The sequence below is a fragment of the Ursus arctos genome, unplaced genomic scaffold, assembly GCF_023065955.2.
Source record: "Ursus arctos isolate Adak ecotype North America unplaced genomic scaffold, UrsArc2.0 scaffold_19, whole genome shotgun sequence".
Lineage (NCBI taxonomy): Eukaryota > Metazoa > Chordata > Mammalia > Carnivora > Ursidae > Ursus > Ursus arctos.
The window spans coordinates 26,388,811-26,407,573 of NW_026622863.1; positions in this window are offsets into that span (position 1 = coordinate 26,388,811).

Here is an 18,763-nt window from a genome sequence, read left to right on the forward strand (position 1 = left end):
AAAAAGTGAATGCACGAACTCTTTCTGAGGCTTGTCAAGAAAAGAAAGGTAAGAGCAGCATAGAAAGGAGAATGAGTTAACAGCACCAAAGAGGTTAAAGGCAAGGAAAACGGGCTGAGGAGGGAAATGCACGGGCAATGAAGTGGCTGGACTAATGAATGAGAAGGCGAGTGAAAATTAATGCTAACTCTGAGTGGCAGAGATACCAAGCTGCTCTATTAAATTGGTCTTTAACAAGAAAAATAAAGGAAGGAAGCATAATTAGGAAGCAATGAAGACTTTAAATATAGACATTGAAATAAACCAGGTAAGGGAATACTTGAAAACATGGTACAATATGTAAATCCGCAGGTCCACATAACACACATTCCCCAATCTTAAGGGAATTAGTTAATAAACTTGCTGAACTACTGGCCATCATTATTTTCAAAGATTCCAAGAGACCAGGGATTATAAAATGAAAATATCTGACCGGTCTTATACCAAATAAAAAAAAAAAAAAGCGGCTTTCATAATTTTTTTTCAAATTTTTATTTAAACTCTAGTTAGTTAATATATAGTATAATGTTGTTTTCAGGAGTAGAGGCCTTGATAATTATTATACCTGCTGCTATATACTCTCCCCACCTCATGGGGATGTTGTAATGACAAATGGGATTAGAAATATTAAACTACCCGGAGGAAAACCTGGGGGAAGGGAGGTAGTGGTGCTGGCTTGTGTGATCCAGGCTGATGGACTGGAGCTGGGACATATGATCAAGAGCAATACAGATATTTGACCTTTTGTTCAATGGAATGCATGTAGGAGATTATATAATTACATTTTTATTTTTAAGCTGATATAAAATCAGTTTACATCTCCAGAGAGAAAGGGAAAGATAGCCTTCATACTAGCTGCCCATCTATGATGCAAAAATTTCTAAGGAGGGGCACCTGGGTGGCTCAGCTGACTGAGCATCTGCCTTCCGCTCAGGTCATGATCCTGGGGTCCTGGGATCAAGCCTTGCCTCATGGTCCCTGCTCAGTAGGGAGCCTGCTCCTCCTTCTCCCACTCTCCCTGCTTGTGCTCGTTGTCTCTCTCTCTCTCTCTCTCTCAAATAAATAAATAAATTTTTTTTTAATTTCTAAGGATAATCCAGTGATGGATAATGGAGTGTAGGAAGTATCAAAAGTCTCCACACTTTCTCTTTAATAAATAGACTGTAACACATTATTCTTTAATTAATCAAAATAATTAATACATTATTCTTGTAGAAAAAACAAACAATACAGAAAAGCAATAATAATTGCCTAAAATCCTGACATTGCTTATAAAGTTTGATGTACTTGCATCCATAATTTTTCCCGTAGAATATAGGAGGTTTTTTTTATTTTATTTTTTAGAGAGAGTGAGAGCATGCAAGGAAGGGGGGCGGGGGGTGCAGAGGGGAGGGAGAGAGAATCCCAAGCAGGCTCCATACGCAGTGCAGAGCCCAACACAAGGCTCGATCTCACGACCCTGAGATCATGACCTAAGCCAAAGTCAAGAGGCAAACACTCAACCAACTAAGCCAACCAGGCACCCCAATACAGAAGTTATTTTTATAAAAATTGGATGGGTCATATATGTAGAATGGTCTGTATAAATATAATTGGGTTTTTTCCCACACACTATAATATACACATCCTTCCATTACTTTAAATTGCTGCATAGTTGTTTAACCAACAACTTCTGGACATTTAGATTATTTCTCTTTTCTTTTTGCTATCGGTAACTCTGCAGTTAACATCCTTAAGCAAATATCTTCATATATGTATTCTTTTCTCCCGTTAGAATAAAATCCCATCAGGGAAATTGCCAAGTCAATTGTTCTTTTTTTTTTTTAGGACTTTTGTTCCATATTGCTAAATTACTTTCAAGAAAGAAGGCAATTAACACTTCACAAACAATAAATGAAAATACCAGTTTCCTCAATGTGCACACCACCTGGATTTAACAAATATTTTCATCTTTCAATTCAATAACATTTTAAACATCTTATAACAGTTGAATTTGGATCATTAGATAGAACAAAACACCTGACGAAATTTATATATTTTCTGTCCTGGCCTCCAACAATTTGGAGGAATTCTCTTTTCTCTCCCTTTCTCTCCCCCTCCCTTCTTTCCTACCTGCCTGCCTGCCCACCTATAACTCCCTTTCTTTTTGAATCATAGCTGCATTGACATATTTTTCATGAAGTTGGGTAAGAAATTCAAACAGCACTATTGAGAATAACAGCACGGCACTATCTTATAAAGTAAAATTTTCACAAGCCTATGAACCAGGCATATACATTGGAGAAACACTTGCATAAGCACCTGAGAATGCCCAGGAAGGCACACAGCAGCCCCGCTCTGCCATAACTAAGGACCCGACAACAACCTAACTGTACATTTCCAGGATGGTGGATAAACTGTGCCATATCCCCACGATAGGCTGTCATATGGCAGTGAAACAGGTGAACCACAGCTCAATACAACCACATGGATGAATCTGGCAAACAACTTTCGAATGAAAATAGCCAGTTGCAGAAGGTTAAGTACAGTATGATAAAATTTTTATAAAGCTCAAAAGCAAGTAAACTCAAAAAACATATTGCTGGGGGGAGATACCTACATATGTGATAAAAGCATTTTTTATCAGATAAGTAATAATCATGAAATTTAGGGTGGTGGTTATCTCTGAGGAGGAAGAAAGGGTCAGAAGAATGAAACAGAGGGAACTCTTGGATGCCACACCGGGAATGTTTCAGCTCCCAAAGGGATCACACATGTCATCATTTTATTGTTCTGCTTCATAACTTACATAGGTATTCGAAGCATCTGGATGTATCAACCACATGATTATGCATTGCACACTCACTAGTTAGCAAATTTCATTTGCTAATATGTCAAATAGTGCTCTGACATCCCCAAAGAGCAAAGCGATTTCTTACTGCTAACACCAGGCCCCATACTTTACTGGCTAGGTGCCTGCCACTGAAAATACAGAACAGAGCCTCTCCCGAGGATTCCACAATTCCCCAGAGAAGGGGCTGTGCCTTCCCACCTCAGGTGGAGAATTCCCTCCACTCTGGAGAATCAGGAAGGGAGAAAAATGAACCAGAATGTACAACAGACACAACTTCTAGAGGAATTCCCTAAGGCTTAGGGCTATGACCTTACCCATCTTTTCTAAAAATAGACCCCGAATTCTGGTAAATGGTGAGAGGAAAATAGCCTATTTTTAAAGGAGAAGTCCTAAATAGCGAAATCATTTTGCTTAAGCAATGAGCCAAGTCGCTTATAATGAGGTTGTGGCATTACTGGAAATAAGGGATATATTTAAATAAATAGTCCATACATTACCCCAATAAATCATTTGAAAAATATTCTCAAATGTACTAAATGTATTTTTAGTGGCATATGACTGACCTTTCTGGAAAAAGAAAGACAATGCTAGAACATTTTGAGAATAAACATTTATCCAAATTAGTAGTCAAGACACTAGTAAAATTGTTTTACATTTTCTTAACACCTTTAACTATGCCCTATGCTTCAAGAACAATTTATTTTTCCTACCTTTAATAAAATACAGATTCTGTCTGCAAAGTAGGAGGAATATGAGATCAGAAACTTTTTTGATGACCCAATGAGAAATCCTATAATGGTCCTATTACTTCAAGGTCTCAGGCAGGATGGATATATGTATTTGCAACATTTCCATAAAATGACTTGCAGTCCATAAAATGTTAGTTTTTATGACTGTGTTTCCGAGTGTTTTAAAATCAGTGCCATATTCTTTTTTTATAATATTCACAATAAAAATGTAAATAAAACCCATTTATTCAGTCAACAAACACATTCTGAGAACCCGCTCTCTGCCTGGCACTCTGCTGGGGACACACAGTCTTCTCTCAAAGTCCTTGTAGCCTAGGATGTTTTATAAAGCTCCCTGTATTAAATCGCATCTGACCCTCTGTATGTTATGTTCCACTGCCTGAAAAATCATAATAATTAATAATAACAAAATAGCACTTAATAATAATTAATTAATATAGTAATAGAGTAAGTTGTTCTCCAGAGACAATTTCAGGTTGAGGTTTGGGGGGAGAAATTCCAAACCTCAAACTTACTCATCCCTGATGCTTCCTCCACCCCACCTCTCTCTCACCCCTCACTCTCTGCTTTCCCCTTTTCTGATCCTTAGCTAAGCTCGCTAGCTTCCCTTCTGCTCCCTTTCCTCTCTCTCTCTCCCCTCTTCGCTTTACTATAAAACTTACAGAAAAACATTCACACCACTCTCTCCTCCTAGAAATTTCTGGTCAACTGTGGGTAATTTTACTCCTTTGCTCTAGCCACAAGGTCACAAAGGTCAGCTGTGGCTTCCTGATCTCCAAAATAATGGCCTGATTTTCCTCATCTTACTTAAATTTCTGTAGCAGCTACACCATGGACCCCACTATCATTTCTCCGCCTTCTCCCCTTTAGAGAGGTCTCTTTATTGGCTTTCTTTTTGTGAGACCCTTCTCAGCCCTCCTAGCCAGCTCCCTACTCTGCCCGTCCCTCCATTGTTGGCACCCCACATGCCAAACAGCACCCCACTTATCCTGCTACTCTGACCCTGGGGGTTCTTCTCGTGTGCCACATAGAATCAGACATGGAGACTCTTGGACAGGCTCTTCCCTTTGCCTGAAATGCTGACCCTGGAAATACTCATGTCACACATTTCCCTCCTCTCATCTGTTTAAATCCCACTCATCTTCCAGGGACTGGCTTAAAAGAAAGGCAGCATGTAGTGGCAGAGGGCATGGACTCTGGAGCCAGATGGTGGGGGTTCAAATCCTGACTCTGCACTGATGAGCTCTGTGACCTTGGGCAAGTTACTTAACCTCTCTGTGCCCTAATTTCCTCAACTATAGCATGAAGATAATAATAGTATCTGCCTCCAAAAATTGTTATGAGAATTAATGAATTAATTTTTTTAAAGATTTATTCATTTATTTGAAAGAGAGAGAGAGCAGGGGGAGGGGCAGAGGAAGAGGGAATGAGAGAATCTCAACAGACACCCAGCTGGGCACAGAGCCCAAGGCTGGGTTTGATCCTACCACCCTGAGACCTGAGCTCAAATCAAGAGTCAGACACTTAACCAACTGAGTCACCCAGGTGCTCCAATGAATTAATATTTTTAAAGTCTTTAGAGCGGTGCCTGAAACATTGTAAGTACCATGTGTGTTTGTTTAGGGGGAAAAATAACAAAGTCAAGTCTGAAAGTATTTTCCAAATGCTAAAGCTTTTAGTCACCCCTTACCAGCCTACTTACCACCGTATATTGTTTTTAGATAAGTGTCTCCCATTGCACTCTGAGCTCCCTTGGTCAGGGACCCTGTCCTAGTCGCTTCTGGATTCCAGCCTGGTACAAGGCAGCTCTCAGCAAACATTTGTTGAATGAGCGGAAGATCATAAAGGATGAGTTTTCCACAGCCACCGATCTTTATAGCAACTCAGAGATCATGAGCCTAGAATTTCCTTGGGAGGCATTTTGGCAGCGGGTTGGGGGTGGAGGGTATTATTAGGCACCAGCACTTTCCATTCCCGCAATTTCTTCAGCCCTGTAAACTGATCAGGTGACAGGAGCCATAGTAGTGCCAAGCCCAATTAATCCAAACCAGAATGGCACACACAGTACCTTTCTGTATCACATCAGTTGAATTTTATTTTCCGTCCTTCATACCTGTTTCCTCCTTTGTGTGTAGTTAATGAGCTTTACATTTAAAACAAGAAAAGCCAATAAAACACAAAAATCACAAATCAACAGTGCTTTGTTCAAGAATATCCTATTTAATCAAGAAACTTCCCCAAGTAATGCACTCAATTCAGCCACCAGGTGCCAGGTGGTGCTAGATGCTGTAGGGGGAGGGCCAGGGAGAATGTAAGAAAGAAAAGCTATGCTCCCTTCCCTTGAGGCTCACAATGCCATGTAGGATAGAATACACCATCCCCCTCTAGGCAAGCATCTTTAGAAATCAAAGAGGTTCCCATAACCTACTAATGCATCTGTGCCTTTAATTAGCCCAATCGAGCATATAACTCGGTAAAATCTCTCACCTTTTTTGCTCCTTTCAACTAATTTCTGAACATTTCATTTTCTAGTAAGCTTTCACTGCATAACAAGCAGTAATGAAATGACCGATATTAACCCATTGTTAGATTAAACAAAGTACATCATTGGCTGATAGCATTCTATATTATTGGGGTTTGAAATGGGTCCCATCCTATGTTGCAAACATTTGGTATTTGCCTAATGAGACCATTCTTGTACCTACAAAGGAAAAAAGACATTGTATTAAAACATTTCACGTTAATGACGGCATGTTCAGCACTTTCCGCTCACAGCCACATCTGTGGGTGAGGCAGATTTCTTGATATTAAATGCTGCAGTTGGGCCCATATCTTAGCAAGATGTCTGATTGGCTACTCCCCAAATATACCTTAAATTGGCTTAAAATAGAACAATCACATGCTAACCCGGTAGCATTAGCAACTCTATTAACAGCCAATTTCACATCCACACCAGAGGGAGTAAAAGGTAATTTGCTCATTATCAACACCCTCTGGCAGTGGAAGGAAATGACTGTTCATCAAAAAGTATTTTCCAACATAACAATAGCAGCGCCCATATGTAACCACCTCACTCTCCCTTCCCTCCGTGACTGGATCACTGGAGAACAGCTACAGGAAAAAGACCGAAATACAAATGGGTTTGATATAAGTAGTCTACCTGCCCACGCTCTATCCCCATCCAAAATCAGCCCTACCTTCACCTCACCTCAACCCTTTAGGGTTGTAAATGAAATGTTGGGCAAATAATCCCAGAGGATATAGGGTGGATCCCACTACAGCAGTAGTTGTGTAGATCGAAAAGTTTTCCAAGTCTTCATTACTAGACTCGTATCTCAGACTACTTTAACCTAACCCAGTTGAATGTGGACAGTTCTTGGAGCCCACCGTAAGCAAATCTAATCTGTAGACTCACCCAGTGACTGAAAAAAATAAACCATTCAAGAAATACAGTATTGTCCCAATGGGGCAATTTTAAATCTTACCCCTGGCCAGGCTTCATTTAGTAAATATTTCTTCAGAAATGAAGTTCTTTTATTTGTTTGCTTTTATCAGTGTTTAATAAACTTCAGTATGATGTGTTTATATATTTGGATATAATATTATATTATTGTAGTGACAAATTATAGAAACAGATTTCTTGTCTGTCACCTCTGTTCACGTGGCTGTTTTAATTTGAGAATAGTCATCTCCTAATTGTTGTCTAGCTCTCTGGGCCTTCTCTTCTTCCTACCTTTGTCTACCCTGTGTCCTCTACACAGAGACCAGACTAATGTGCTTGAAGTAATTCTTGAGATGTCATTCCCACGCTTAAAACTGCCTCCCTGTTGCTCCTTGTCGCCTCTGCATTGTTTCTAGGTAAATTCCAGACTCTGCATTCTAGGATCTAACGCTTTTCACAGTCCTGCCTCTCCTGCTCTTCTAGCTCTAGTTGGAAGTTCTCATTTCTCCCCAGTATCCCAGAATACAGCCCATCTGCCCTTATCAGAATCAAAGATAAGATCAAATGCAACCACCTCCAGAAAGTCTTTTTTGATTGTTCCAAAGGAAAGTGATCCACTACAGCTCTGAACTATAGCAAACCTTTGGGATAGTCTGCCAGTTCATAGTAGATTACACGGGAGCTTCCCCTGGAACTTGTAAATGAGAAAAAGATTGTTCTAAGAGAGCTGAACCATACCCAGAGTTGCCTTAGAGAAACAGATTAGCTCTCAGATCTGATGACCTGACCCTACCAGAGTATCCTACTTAAGAGCTTATCAATCTCATGATGCAGAGGGGGAAGAAAAACACAGTCACAGAGGGAATGATTTCTGGACTCTTCCAGATGTCTAGGAGGGATGTCTAGGAGAGAGGGAATCTTGGCCAACAGATTGACAGCCCCAGCCCCATTGGTATCTGAGACAGTTACGTGACGTTGTCCTAGCCAGTTGCCATTCAACACTAGACTTTTTAAATGTCCTTAGTTCTGATTCTGTCCCCCAAAACCTCTTGGTTTCTGATGTTAGTCAGAGAGGGTGTTGGATTTATGGACTGCAAGTATTCCAGCTCCCATGACAGTGATTTCTCACTATAAAGTAGCTAGTTGGCTCTTTATTCTTTCAGTAAATATTACTGAGCATCTACTATGTGCCAGGTATTTGTCTACTCACTTGAGTTAAGATGGTAAACAAGAAAAATATAGTCTCTTGACCCATGCAGTTTACAGTGTAGAGAGAAATACAAGTATACTTACAATTCTAATGTGTGATGACTGCCTTGTTAGGGATGTTCAGGGGATAAGAGTGGGACCACATGCTTGGAGGAAACACCCAGGCTTTGGGAACCAAAGAAGGCTTTGTGGAGAAAATTCTATTTACCCTGAGTCCTGAGGCACCAGCTGGAGTTAGCCCAAAGATGATGGGAGGAGGGAAATGAAATGATACGTGTAGCTCAAGCAGCATGGGCAAAAGATTCAGGGTGTGTCTGAGAAATTGAGCATAGTTCAATAAAACTATGATGGGGAATATGAAGAAGGGAAGGGAGGGTCAGGAAAGCAGGACACAGGTCAAGGAGGGCCTCATAAACTATTTTAAGAATCCTCCTATCATGAGAATGGTGGAGAATTATTGAAATGTTTTAGGCAAGTAAATGACATGGTCATATCTCTAATTGCTGGAAGAATAGGGAGGGTCATTTGGGATGAAGAGAAGAGGGCCAATTGAAAGATTTATTTAAAAGATACAACAGGTAGGACTTGGTGAGTGGTGGGATGAGAGGACTGGGAGTTGATAAGGGGGGGAGAAGGAGGGAAGGAAAGAGAAAAGATTCAAGATGGTGCTTGCAATTCTGGGCTTGAACAGATGGAATGAGTTGTGGTACCTTTCACCAAGGCAACTTATAATAGTGGTTCAGAGCACAGACTCCAGGTAGTGTAGAGTTGGGGCTACCTGGGTTTGAATCTCTGCTTTACCCCTTACTGCTGTGTAGTCTTGGGTAAGTTATTTAATCTCTCTGTGCCTCATTTTCTTATCTGTGATGAAGATAACCAGAATACCTCTTCATACAGTCATTATGCAGATTACATGTATTAATAGTGATGTGCTCAGAATACTGTCACATAACAAATGCCTTATGTGTTTGTTTAGTAAATCAAATAGGTGACACAGGAGGAGTAACAGGTTTGGAGTAGAGGATTCCAAGTTTAGTTTTGGAGATGTTGAACTACAGAAACCTGTGGAACAATCAAGAATAGCTGTCTTGAGGGCAGTCACATATATAGATCTGAAGCTCCAAATGGATATCTGTGCTAGAGATTTTGTTCTGGGAGAAGCCTCACGTGAACAATAATTGAAATCAGGACAGTGGATAGAACAGATTAGAGAGGGTGTAGATTGAGAAAGAGAAGGACAAGACAAGGGAGAGCCAGGGGACCATTTCAGGGCAGAAGAGGCACTTTATTGGCCGAAGAAATTGAGGAGCAGTCAGAAAAGCAGGTGGAAAACTGAGCAGTTCTCAGAAACCAAGGACAGAAAGTGTTTCTAGAGGTGGAAGTAGCCACTGGTGTCAAGTTTGTCAAATGCAATAAAGACCAAAAAAAGCCCATTGGATCTGACAACAAAAGTTTGACCTCGGCCAATCAGAGTTGCTGCCACTGGGTGGGGCGTTGTGGGGGGTGCGGATGGAGGCAGGAGAAGGGTAGTGGAGGAAAAATAAAGAGACAGCAAATGCAAACAATTTATTCATCAAGGTGAGTAGAGAGTAGTGGGGAGGAGGGAGGAGCTGATAGGTGGAGGTCAGGAGTCGTGGGGTTTTTTTTGTTTTGTTTTGTTTTTAGTATAATAGAAGATACTTGAGGATATTTAAATGCTGTTATGGGTTGAATTGTGTCCCCCAAAATTCATATGTTGAAGTCCTAACCCCCCGGTACCTGAGAATGTGACCTTATTTGGAAATAGGGTCATTGCAGATGTAATTAGTTAAGATGAGGTCATCCTGGAGTAGGGTGGGTCCCTAATCCAATATGACTGGTGTCCTTATAAAAGGCAAATTTGGAGACAGACATGCACACAAAGAGAACGCCACGTGAAAATGAAGGCTGAGATGGGAGGCATGCAGGCAAACCTCCAGAAGCTAGGTGAGAGGCACAGAACAGATTCTCCCTCCCAACCCTCCTCAGAAGGAACCAACCATGCCACACCTTGATCTCAGACTCCCAGCCTTCAGAACTATGAGACAATAAATTTCTACTGTTTAACCATCCTGTTTGTAGTACTTTGTTACACCAGCCCTAGGAAACCAATACGACTAAGTCCCCAGCTAATGGGACTTTCCACCATTTACCTAATTAATCAGGGTCCCAGCAGGAAGGAGATGGCATGCTCAAGCTGAGTAATTCGTGGAATGTTTTATCAAGGAACCAGGTATAAAGGCATGGGCAGCATGTAAGGAAGCTACACGTTATCATGCAATGCCCAGGTAGAGTAAGACCATCCCCAGACCTCAAGGGCCAGGGGTGGAGGCAAAGCTAACTGAAGTGGACAGCAGAGCAGCTGCTTTGGAAGGGCCCCTGACAGAAGTGGGACCCCAGCCTCAGTCACTGCTAGGGAGCTGCCAGGGCCAGATCTGAAGGCCTATGTGCAAATATGGCACAGCCCTCCCTCCTTCTGATCTCCTGCTGGTGCTCCACATCCACCAAACCAACCAGAGGCCAGAGGGCAAGTGAGCTGCTTGACAGGCCCACAGGTGCACCTCCAGGGGCAGGGGCATGGAGCAGAGGCAGGATGCGTAGAGACTAGAAGTGAGGGGCAGGGGTGCCTGCATGGCTCAGTAAGTTAAGTATCCAAGTCTTGATTTCGGCCCAGGTCATGATTTCAGGGTTGTGAGATCGGGCTCTGCACTGCACATGGAAGCCTGCTTAAGATTCTCTCTCTCCCTTGCCCTCTGCCCCTCCCAACCTTCCTCTCAAAGAAAAAGGAAGTGAGGGGCAAATGGAAACCCAGTCCAATGACTTTTCACACTTTGGAACCGCTTGACTACATTATATATTCAAATGCTTAAACTTTTAAAATGCTAATAAGAAGAATCATTAGAAAGGGAGAGGTTGCAGTCACTAGGCCACTCACTGCATGAAGCCCCTACGGGAGGGAAGGGGGCTATTTTATGGTACCAGTACTCTTGTAGTTACATTTGTCATTGTTCATTTCTGCTTCACCTAATGCACACCAGGTTCTTTGCACTTTTTAATTACTGAATAAATTAATATTTATAGTTTCTATTTCTCTTGGAAATATCCGTTGAGAGGGAATTTTTCTATTATCACCTGATCTCTTGACTATTTGAAGTGACTGAGGTGTACCTCTTTCCTAGGATACTTTGAGATATGCCAGTACGTGTAACTGTAACCAGAACAGGTCTGGTTTAAAATATGGTCTCTTAAGAGACAGGAAGTGACTCCAGAGAAGCTTCTGTTTATAACATAATCGGTAAGAATCACTTCTTTTATCTATGATTATAGACATTTATTTAACCAAACCTACTACAAAAGACCGTATTATCTAAACTAGTACAGGTTAACCTGCTATAGCTTTCATATGCTTCTATACCAGCTTTAACCAATGCTTTATTTCAAGCAGAATCTTAATTCATTGCAGAAATTGATGCAATAAGCATAAGAATAACAAGTCTTTTATAATAAAGGCTGATGGACACATGTCCATAGCAGTTCATCTTTGGGTCTTGCAACATGAATGATTTTTAATCCCATAAAGTAGTACCAGCTACATGGCAGTCTTTTGAGTCCTTGGCTTGGATTTGCTAGGTGAAATTAAGGAACTGTTTCGTGACAACCCATTTCAGAAGTCTTCAGCTTCTCTCACCATAATTACAGCTTCAATCCACTGGTTGCCTGCTTCTGGAAGCAGAAGGACCAGATTTGGAAGTCCCTCTAATGACTAGACTCTCCATGTGAATATCTGCATACTGTATTGTCTCTGGTTGAGGGGAAAGGGTTGGAATAAAATACAGAAATTGTCATAGTGGGAGGAGAAGTTGCTTGTGGGTAAATCATTTGAGGAAAAGCAGAACTGAGCATTGACCCAGTTTCTCTCTCTTATGAATAATGGGATTAAGAGGATGAACTAAAATAGGCCTCAGAGATCAGTGAGGACAAAAGAGGAAACCAGGTGAGTGGAAGAAATGACCTTTGACAGAAATTCAGCCTGCAGGATCTTTCCAGGTGGGGACGTCTGAGAGCTGGCCAGCCTATGGGAATAAACAGAATGAAGTAAGAAGAAAAAGCCATACATAGCTGAGCATTTTAAATAAAAAAATAAATAAACATTTAAAAAGCAAAAGATGGGGTGCCTGGGTGCCTCAGCTGGTTAAGCTTTGGACTCTTGATTTCCACTCAGATCATGAGCTCAGGGTTGTGGGTTTGAGCCCTGCAACTGGGCTGGGACTGGGCATGGAGCCTGCTTAGAATTCTTTCTCTCTTTCTCCCTCTGTCCCTCCCCCCCAAAAAATTAATTAATTAATTAATTAATTAATTATCAAAAGCAAAAGACAAAATGGAGAGGATGTGAGGAGTACTCCATGGCCCAAGCTGTCTTCCCACAAAATGTACTTCCATGAATGGTCCCAACTGGGTATTTCTAATTTTTTTTAAAAGTCAGGCACACATGCTGCAACACACCCAGGAAAGTTTCATTCCTTCCCTTCATTTTGGGGACAGAAATTCCCTTTACAGCCTCATTGTTACCGGAACTGTGGGAGCGCTGGGGTTCACCTGAGCCTGGCGGCTTTCCTCCCTTGTTGCCGCTTGTGCTGTTGATGCGCTCTCAGTTACAAAGCGCCGGACTGCCGCTGCCTTCAGTCAATCCGTTTAGCCGAAGGCCTCTGATTTGTTCACATTTACTACAACACATACAGAGGACTGGAGGATTTTGTTTCTTTTTTTTTTTCTTTTTTTTTTTTTTCCACTATTGATCTGGTGCTTTAAGAGGGGAAAAAATCTCCTTGGCTGTCTAAACACTATTGATCCCTGCTTGGGAGTCGCAGCAGAAGTGTAGAAAGGGCGTGGATGAATTGAAATTTCATTTCCGACAACTTGTTCCTGTTATTTTTACCCTTTCGGACCGGGAGAAACACGTTGCTGCCGCTTCAGTCAATGTGGTCGATAGCTCCACTGAGAAACTCAACACAGCTTCCGCCAGAGGTTTGGCAATGAGACATGATGTTGGATTTGGAGTGTATGAAACTGAAGGATGCTGGTGAAAAGCACGAGGTCTTAGCAAACTGTTTTGGGCTCACTCTGACCTCAAAGGAGCTGTGGCTTCGGAGAAAAGGGTTACAGAGGCAACAACATTCTTGCTTGGGAAGGGCCCTGAGCAGCCTCGCAAGGAGCTTCATGGTTAACCGGTGCCCTGCTTCAGACTCTTGGCTGGCTTTCTGTAACAAGAAAAGGAGAGATCCTCTCGAGCCAAAGCTAAATTTCAGGCCTCAAAGAGGAGCATTATGTTGTGCTCTTACAAGAGGTTGCTCATTACCGTCTGGAAAAGGACTGATGTAGAAACTGGAGCTGCAGGCCCGCAGGGAACGGGAAAGGGGGGGCGTGGACACGACACTGGCTGTTCAAGGGCACACATGTGCAGCCAGGAGCCTCAGGAAGCACTCCCACCCCGTCAGCACACTGAGGAGATGTGGTTTGGTGCCAACAGCACCAGCTTTGTTCTTACTTTTATGAGATGTTCAAAGAACACAGGAGAGAACCAGGCTCCTTCTTCCTAATGGCAACATCTGGCATTTATGTAGCCATGCACCTTTGATCCTTAAGGATCCCAAAGCACTTTATAACCTGTTGCAGTGCTAATGGCCATAGCAACCATTTTACTTACAGTAAACGTGGTCAAATATTCCCCATATTGGTTCCTTCTTCTCAGTTTTGCAGTGTACAGAACAGTTCTCCATTCTGGAAGGAACGATTCCAGTTTGGATCTCAAGCAACAACTTTTGTGTGTCGTTTTTTTTGCATTTTGTTCAGTACTTTCCCACAAACCACCCCCCCTGCTTCTTCTTAACTAAAAGTACTTCATAACCATTCTTAATAAACAGTACTTCATTTACATTTCCAATTATTTTATAGGCCTGTTTCTGCTTCTATCCCCATCCCTCCCATTCCAGAGAAAAATGAAAATGCTCTTTTCTCCTGGGAGCCAAGAATCTGCATTGCGGATGAGGTTGCAAATTCAGACACAATAAACAGAATTAAGAAAAACTGAGCTGGCATTTGACAGAAATTGTAAAATGACACTCAGAAATGTTGCTCTTGTGGAAATTACTGATATTAAAATATAAATCAGTGTCTTGTGTTTCCCGTAGCACCAGGGGCTCTATTAGGTTATGCAGTTTGATTGCTGAGCTGAACCTAAGAGACTTGGCAGTTCCATGCTGAAGTTATCCCAAAGTATTTAACCCTTCTCCTGCTGGAGAGCAGGCATCCAAGCAAATGCCAGCTAAAAACATTGCTTCCAAAAGGCCTTGGCTTTTTCATTGAACGCTTTGAAATCTAGGAGAAGGTAGAGAGGGCTAACAGGGGGAGAGAAGGTAAAGAAATCTAGAAAATCCTTTCTCAAGGGAAAAGTCTTATTGGATAGTACCAGGAAGAAGGCAGCCTGGGGCAACTCAAAAAGAAGATTGGATGCTAGAAAGGGCAAAGGAGAACAGGCCACTACATTTTTTTTTTAATATTACCCCTGTTACATATGTATAATTTTTTTTAATCCCCAAACAACCCTGTAAGGTAGGTAGTTACTCCAGTTTTTTCCAAGTGAGAAAACAGACTCAGAGAAGGTAACTTGCCCTAAGTCACATAATGACTCAAAATGTGAACCATGACTCGGTTAAGAAGTGCCTGGGGCAAGGAAGATAAAAGATGAGCCTGGAGCATCTTGAAGTGCCATAAAGTAAGGAAGTACTCAAGAAAAGAGCGGGACTTACTGAAAGGACACAGGAGCTGGGGCACCTGGGTGGCTCAGCACCTGGGTGGCTGTCGGTAGGTGGCCAATTCTTAATTTTAGCTCAGGTCATGATCTTAGGGTCCTGGTCTGGTTCCATGCTCCACAGGGAGTCTGCTTCAGATTCTCTCTCTCTCCCTCTCTCGCTGCCCCTCCCCCATCTCTCTCTCTGTCTGTAATATTAATAATAATATTAATAAAGTTAATATTTTTAATTAAATTCATTAATTAAAAAAAAATTAACAGCCAAACCAAAAGAGCTCCCAATGGCTAAAGTTGGAACATTTGAGCAACAAAATAAACAATGATATTAGATTATAACCCATAGAACAAAATAGATAGCCATGAGTTCATACAGAAATAAATAAATAAATAAATAAATAAATAAATAAATAAATAAATAATAAATGAGAAGGGGCAGCTCTTCCTTAGGAAGAATTCCAATGAATAAATGTAGAAAGAATAAAGGAAATATAAAATCCCTGCTACAACACTGCAGCAATAGTTGTCACAAGTGAGATCCACCTTGCTAAAAATAGTGGCTGAGGATTTCAGAAAAAAACAGGATATTTATATACTCTCAAAGTATCTCCCCCATCTTAAGAAGTTATTAATTATAATGAAGAAAATAGTATAACAGTACAGCGGATGAACTCAGTAGACACCAAATGACCAATGTTAACATCATCAGTAATAAGACATATTGACATTATGTCTTATTGATGCTAACATTGGAAAGCCGGAGAAAAGGTATATTGGAACTCTCTGGACTATTTTGCAACCTTTCTGGAAATCTAAAATTATTTCAGATAGGTCTGTATGTTCCCGATCTTTCATGAGAGTAGACCACTGCTAGCTGTGTGGAGACACAAAGCAAATCACAAATAACCATAATAAAGGCATGTTGTGTTATGTTAAAAGAATTATATAAAGTCCTGTAAGAGTATGAGGGGTTACTTACCCAGCAAAACTGCTGTGAGGATTAATTCTGTTATTTTATGTATATAACTGTGCCTGACATATAGTAGTTGCCATACAAATGTTAGTAGTACATGTGGCTGGAGGGAAGATGACAGAAATGGCAGTTGAGTTGGGTCTTGAAGGTGTGTGATTTTTGGACAGGCAGAAAAAAGATTTCTCATTTAGAAGGAAAGATACTGAACAATCAGGTGGGAGAGTTTTTGCCATGTCAGTCAATCATAGTGGCAACAAAGATTAGAGGAGTGTATACTTCAACAGAGGAAATTTTACTAAATGGCATGGAAATATTGATGGTGTCAGCAGGAGGATAGAATATGTCACTCTTTTGCCCACTCTGGATCCCCCTACTCCATACATCAAGTGGAGAAAAAGAAAGAGTAAAAGCAAAGAGCTGATGTATCAAGAGAAAACCAAGTCAAGTGTCAAGGAAAGGAAGAGGCATTTGAGAAAAATATCTGTGGGGTGAAGCGTTGGTCCATAATGAAATGGGGGTTCTAAAAAGTACAGTAGAAGCAGCCTGTTGAGGTGCTAAAAATGGGAAGTGAGTTGTAGAAAGGTCTCTCTGAGAAGAACATAAATAAGGATACTTTGTCCATTTATTTCCATTAGATTCAGCTGCATGAAACAAAACATCCAAAATAACAGTGACTTAAGATAGAAATTGTTCTCTCTGTCCAGGGCTGGAACGGTGGTTCCACACTATTCAGGGGATGAGGCTCTTTCTGTTCTGTCTCTATGAGCATCTCCTCCTGTTCCAAATGGTTGCTGGGTGAAATCAGCATTCCAAGCAATCAGGAAGGAGGAAGAAACAAAGAGCTGTGCACTACTACTAATTAAGATTTTCTGGAAGGTTCCCACAGTATTTCCTCTTCCATCTCATTGATCAAAACTTAGACATGCAGCCATACCTAGCTAGCTATAGGAGAGTCTGGGATAGGTAGTCTTCTATTTATTTATTTTTATTTTATTTTAATTCCAGTGTAGTTAGCATACAGTGTTATATTAGTTTCGGGTGTACAATATAGTGATTCAACAACTCCATATATTACTCAGTGTTAATCAAGATAAGTGTACTCTTTTTTTAAGATTTATTTATTTATCAGAGAGAGAGAGCATGTGCACAAGAGGGAAGGGAGGGTAGAGGGAGACAATCTTTCAAGCAGACATCCTGCTGAGCAGGGAGCCCCATGGGGCCCGGCATGGGGTGGAGGCAGGGGCCCCATGCAGGGCCCTATCCCAGGACCCATGAGATCATGACCTGAGCCAAAACCAAGAGTCAGTTGTTCAATCAACCCAGGTGCTTCGAGATAGTGCACTCTTAATCCCTTTCGCCTATTTCACCCATCTCCCCACCCACCTCCCCTCTAGTAACCATCTATTTGTTCTCTATAGATAAGAGTCTGTTTTTTGGTTTGTCTCTTTTCTTCCCTTTGCTCATTTCATAGCCTTTTAGATGAGCACATGGACACCCCAATAAAATTAGGGCTCTGTTACTAAGGGAGATAAGAAGTATGGGTGCTGGAATAGGCCATTGATAGCCTCTCTGAAAAGTACCAAAGAAGATAGCCATGGGGAGAGAATTTCATCTGTGACAGTGAGGCTGATAAATCCTGGAACCCCTTCTCTTTTTCCTTCTGGACCTTCATTTCTTCTGCCATTACATTCCTTCTGGGAAGACCCAAGTAGCCATGCTTCTTTTCTGGGAAAGCCTCGGTCCTGGTGTTGAACTATGACCCAATCGGTGACCTTGGTGTCAAGTTCCTATTCACTGAGTTATGGTGCAGAACCCCAAGCCCTGATAAAACCATCTCCCATGTCATCTCCTCCTACCACCTCCCCCTATCAGATATGCCCTACATGAACAGGGAATTTTTCTCTTGGAACTGAATTTGGATCCAAAGAGGTAGACTCTGTTCATGCCAAGTTTCTGCATACTATGGCTCCATCCATGCATTCTGGGTAGAAATAATTTATTATACAAGGAGCATCCCTATCAATTCATGGTCCTCACATATTTTTAAAAATAGAGGAAACATTGAGCATCATCTCATTATTTCAATAATTAAGAGCCCTAGAACTGATCACACTTTTTTCATTGGTAGATTGTGGAACATTGGAGAAAAATCTAAAACCCAGCAAGAATAAAGGAAAGACTTATGGCTGAGTGTAAGTAAACCTATTGGTTTTGATTAACCCCCAGGGATTACTTTAACTTTATTTCGTAATTTTTTTCCAGTGTTATTGAGATATAACTGACATACAGCTCTGTATAAGCTTAACGTGTATAGCATAATGACTTGATTTACATATATTGTGAAATGATTACCATAATAAGCATAGTTAACATCTCATATAGACACCAAAACAAAACCAAAAAAAAATGCTTTTCTCCTTGTGATGAAAACACTTAGGATTTACTCTCAACTTTCAAATAGACAATACAGCAGTGATAACTATAGACATCATGTCGTACATTACATCCCCAGTTCTTACTTCTCTTATAACCAAAGTTTATTTTTCTAAAGCTAATAGTCCATCCCTACACCCAGGCAGTTAATTACCAGTTCCTTAGGGAGAGAGCTAGTATCAGCAGTCTGTGGTTATGGCATTAGTGTAACCTCATGTGGGTAGATGATGTATAAAACACTAACACGTGTTTACCATCCTGC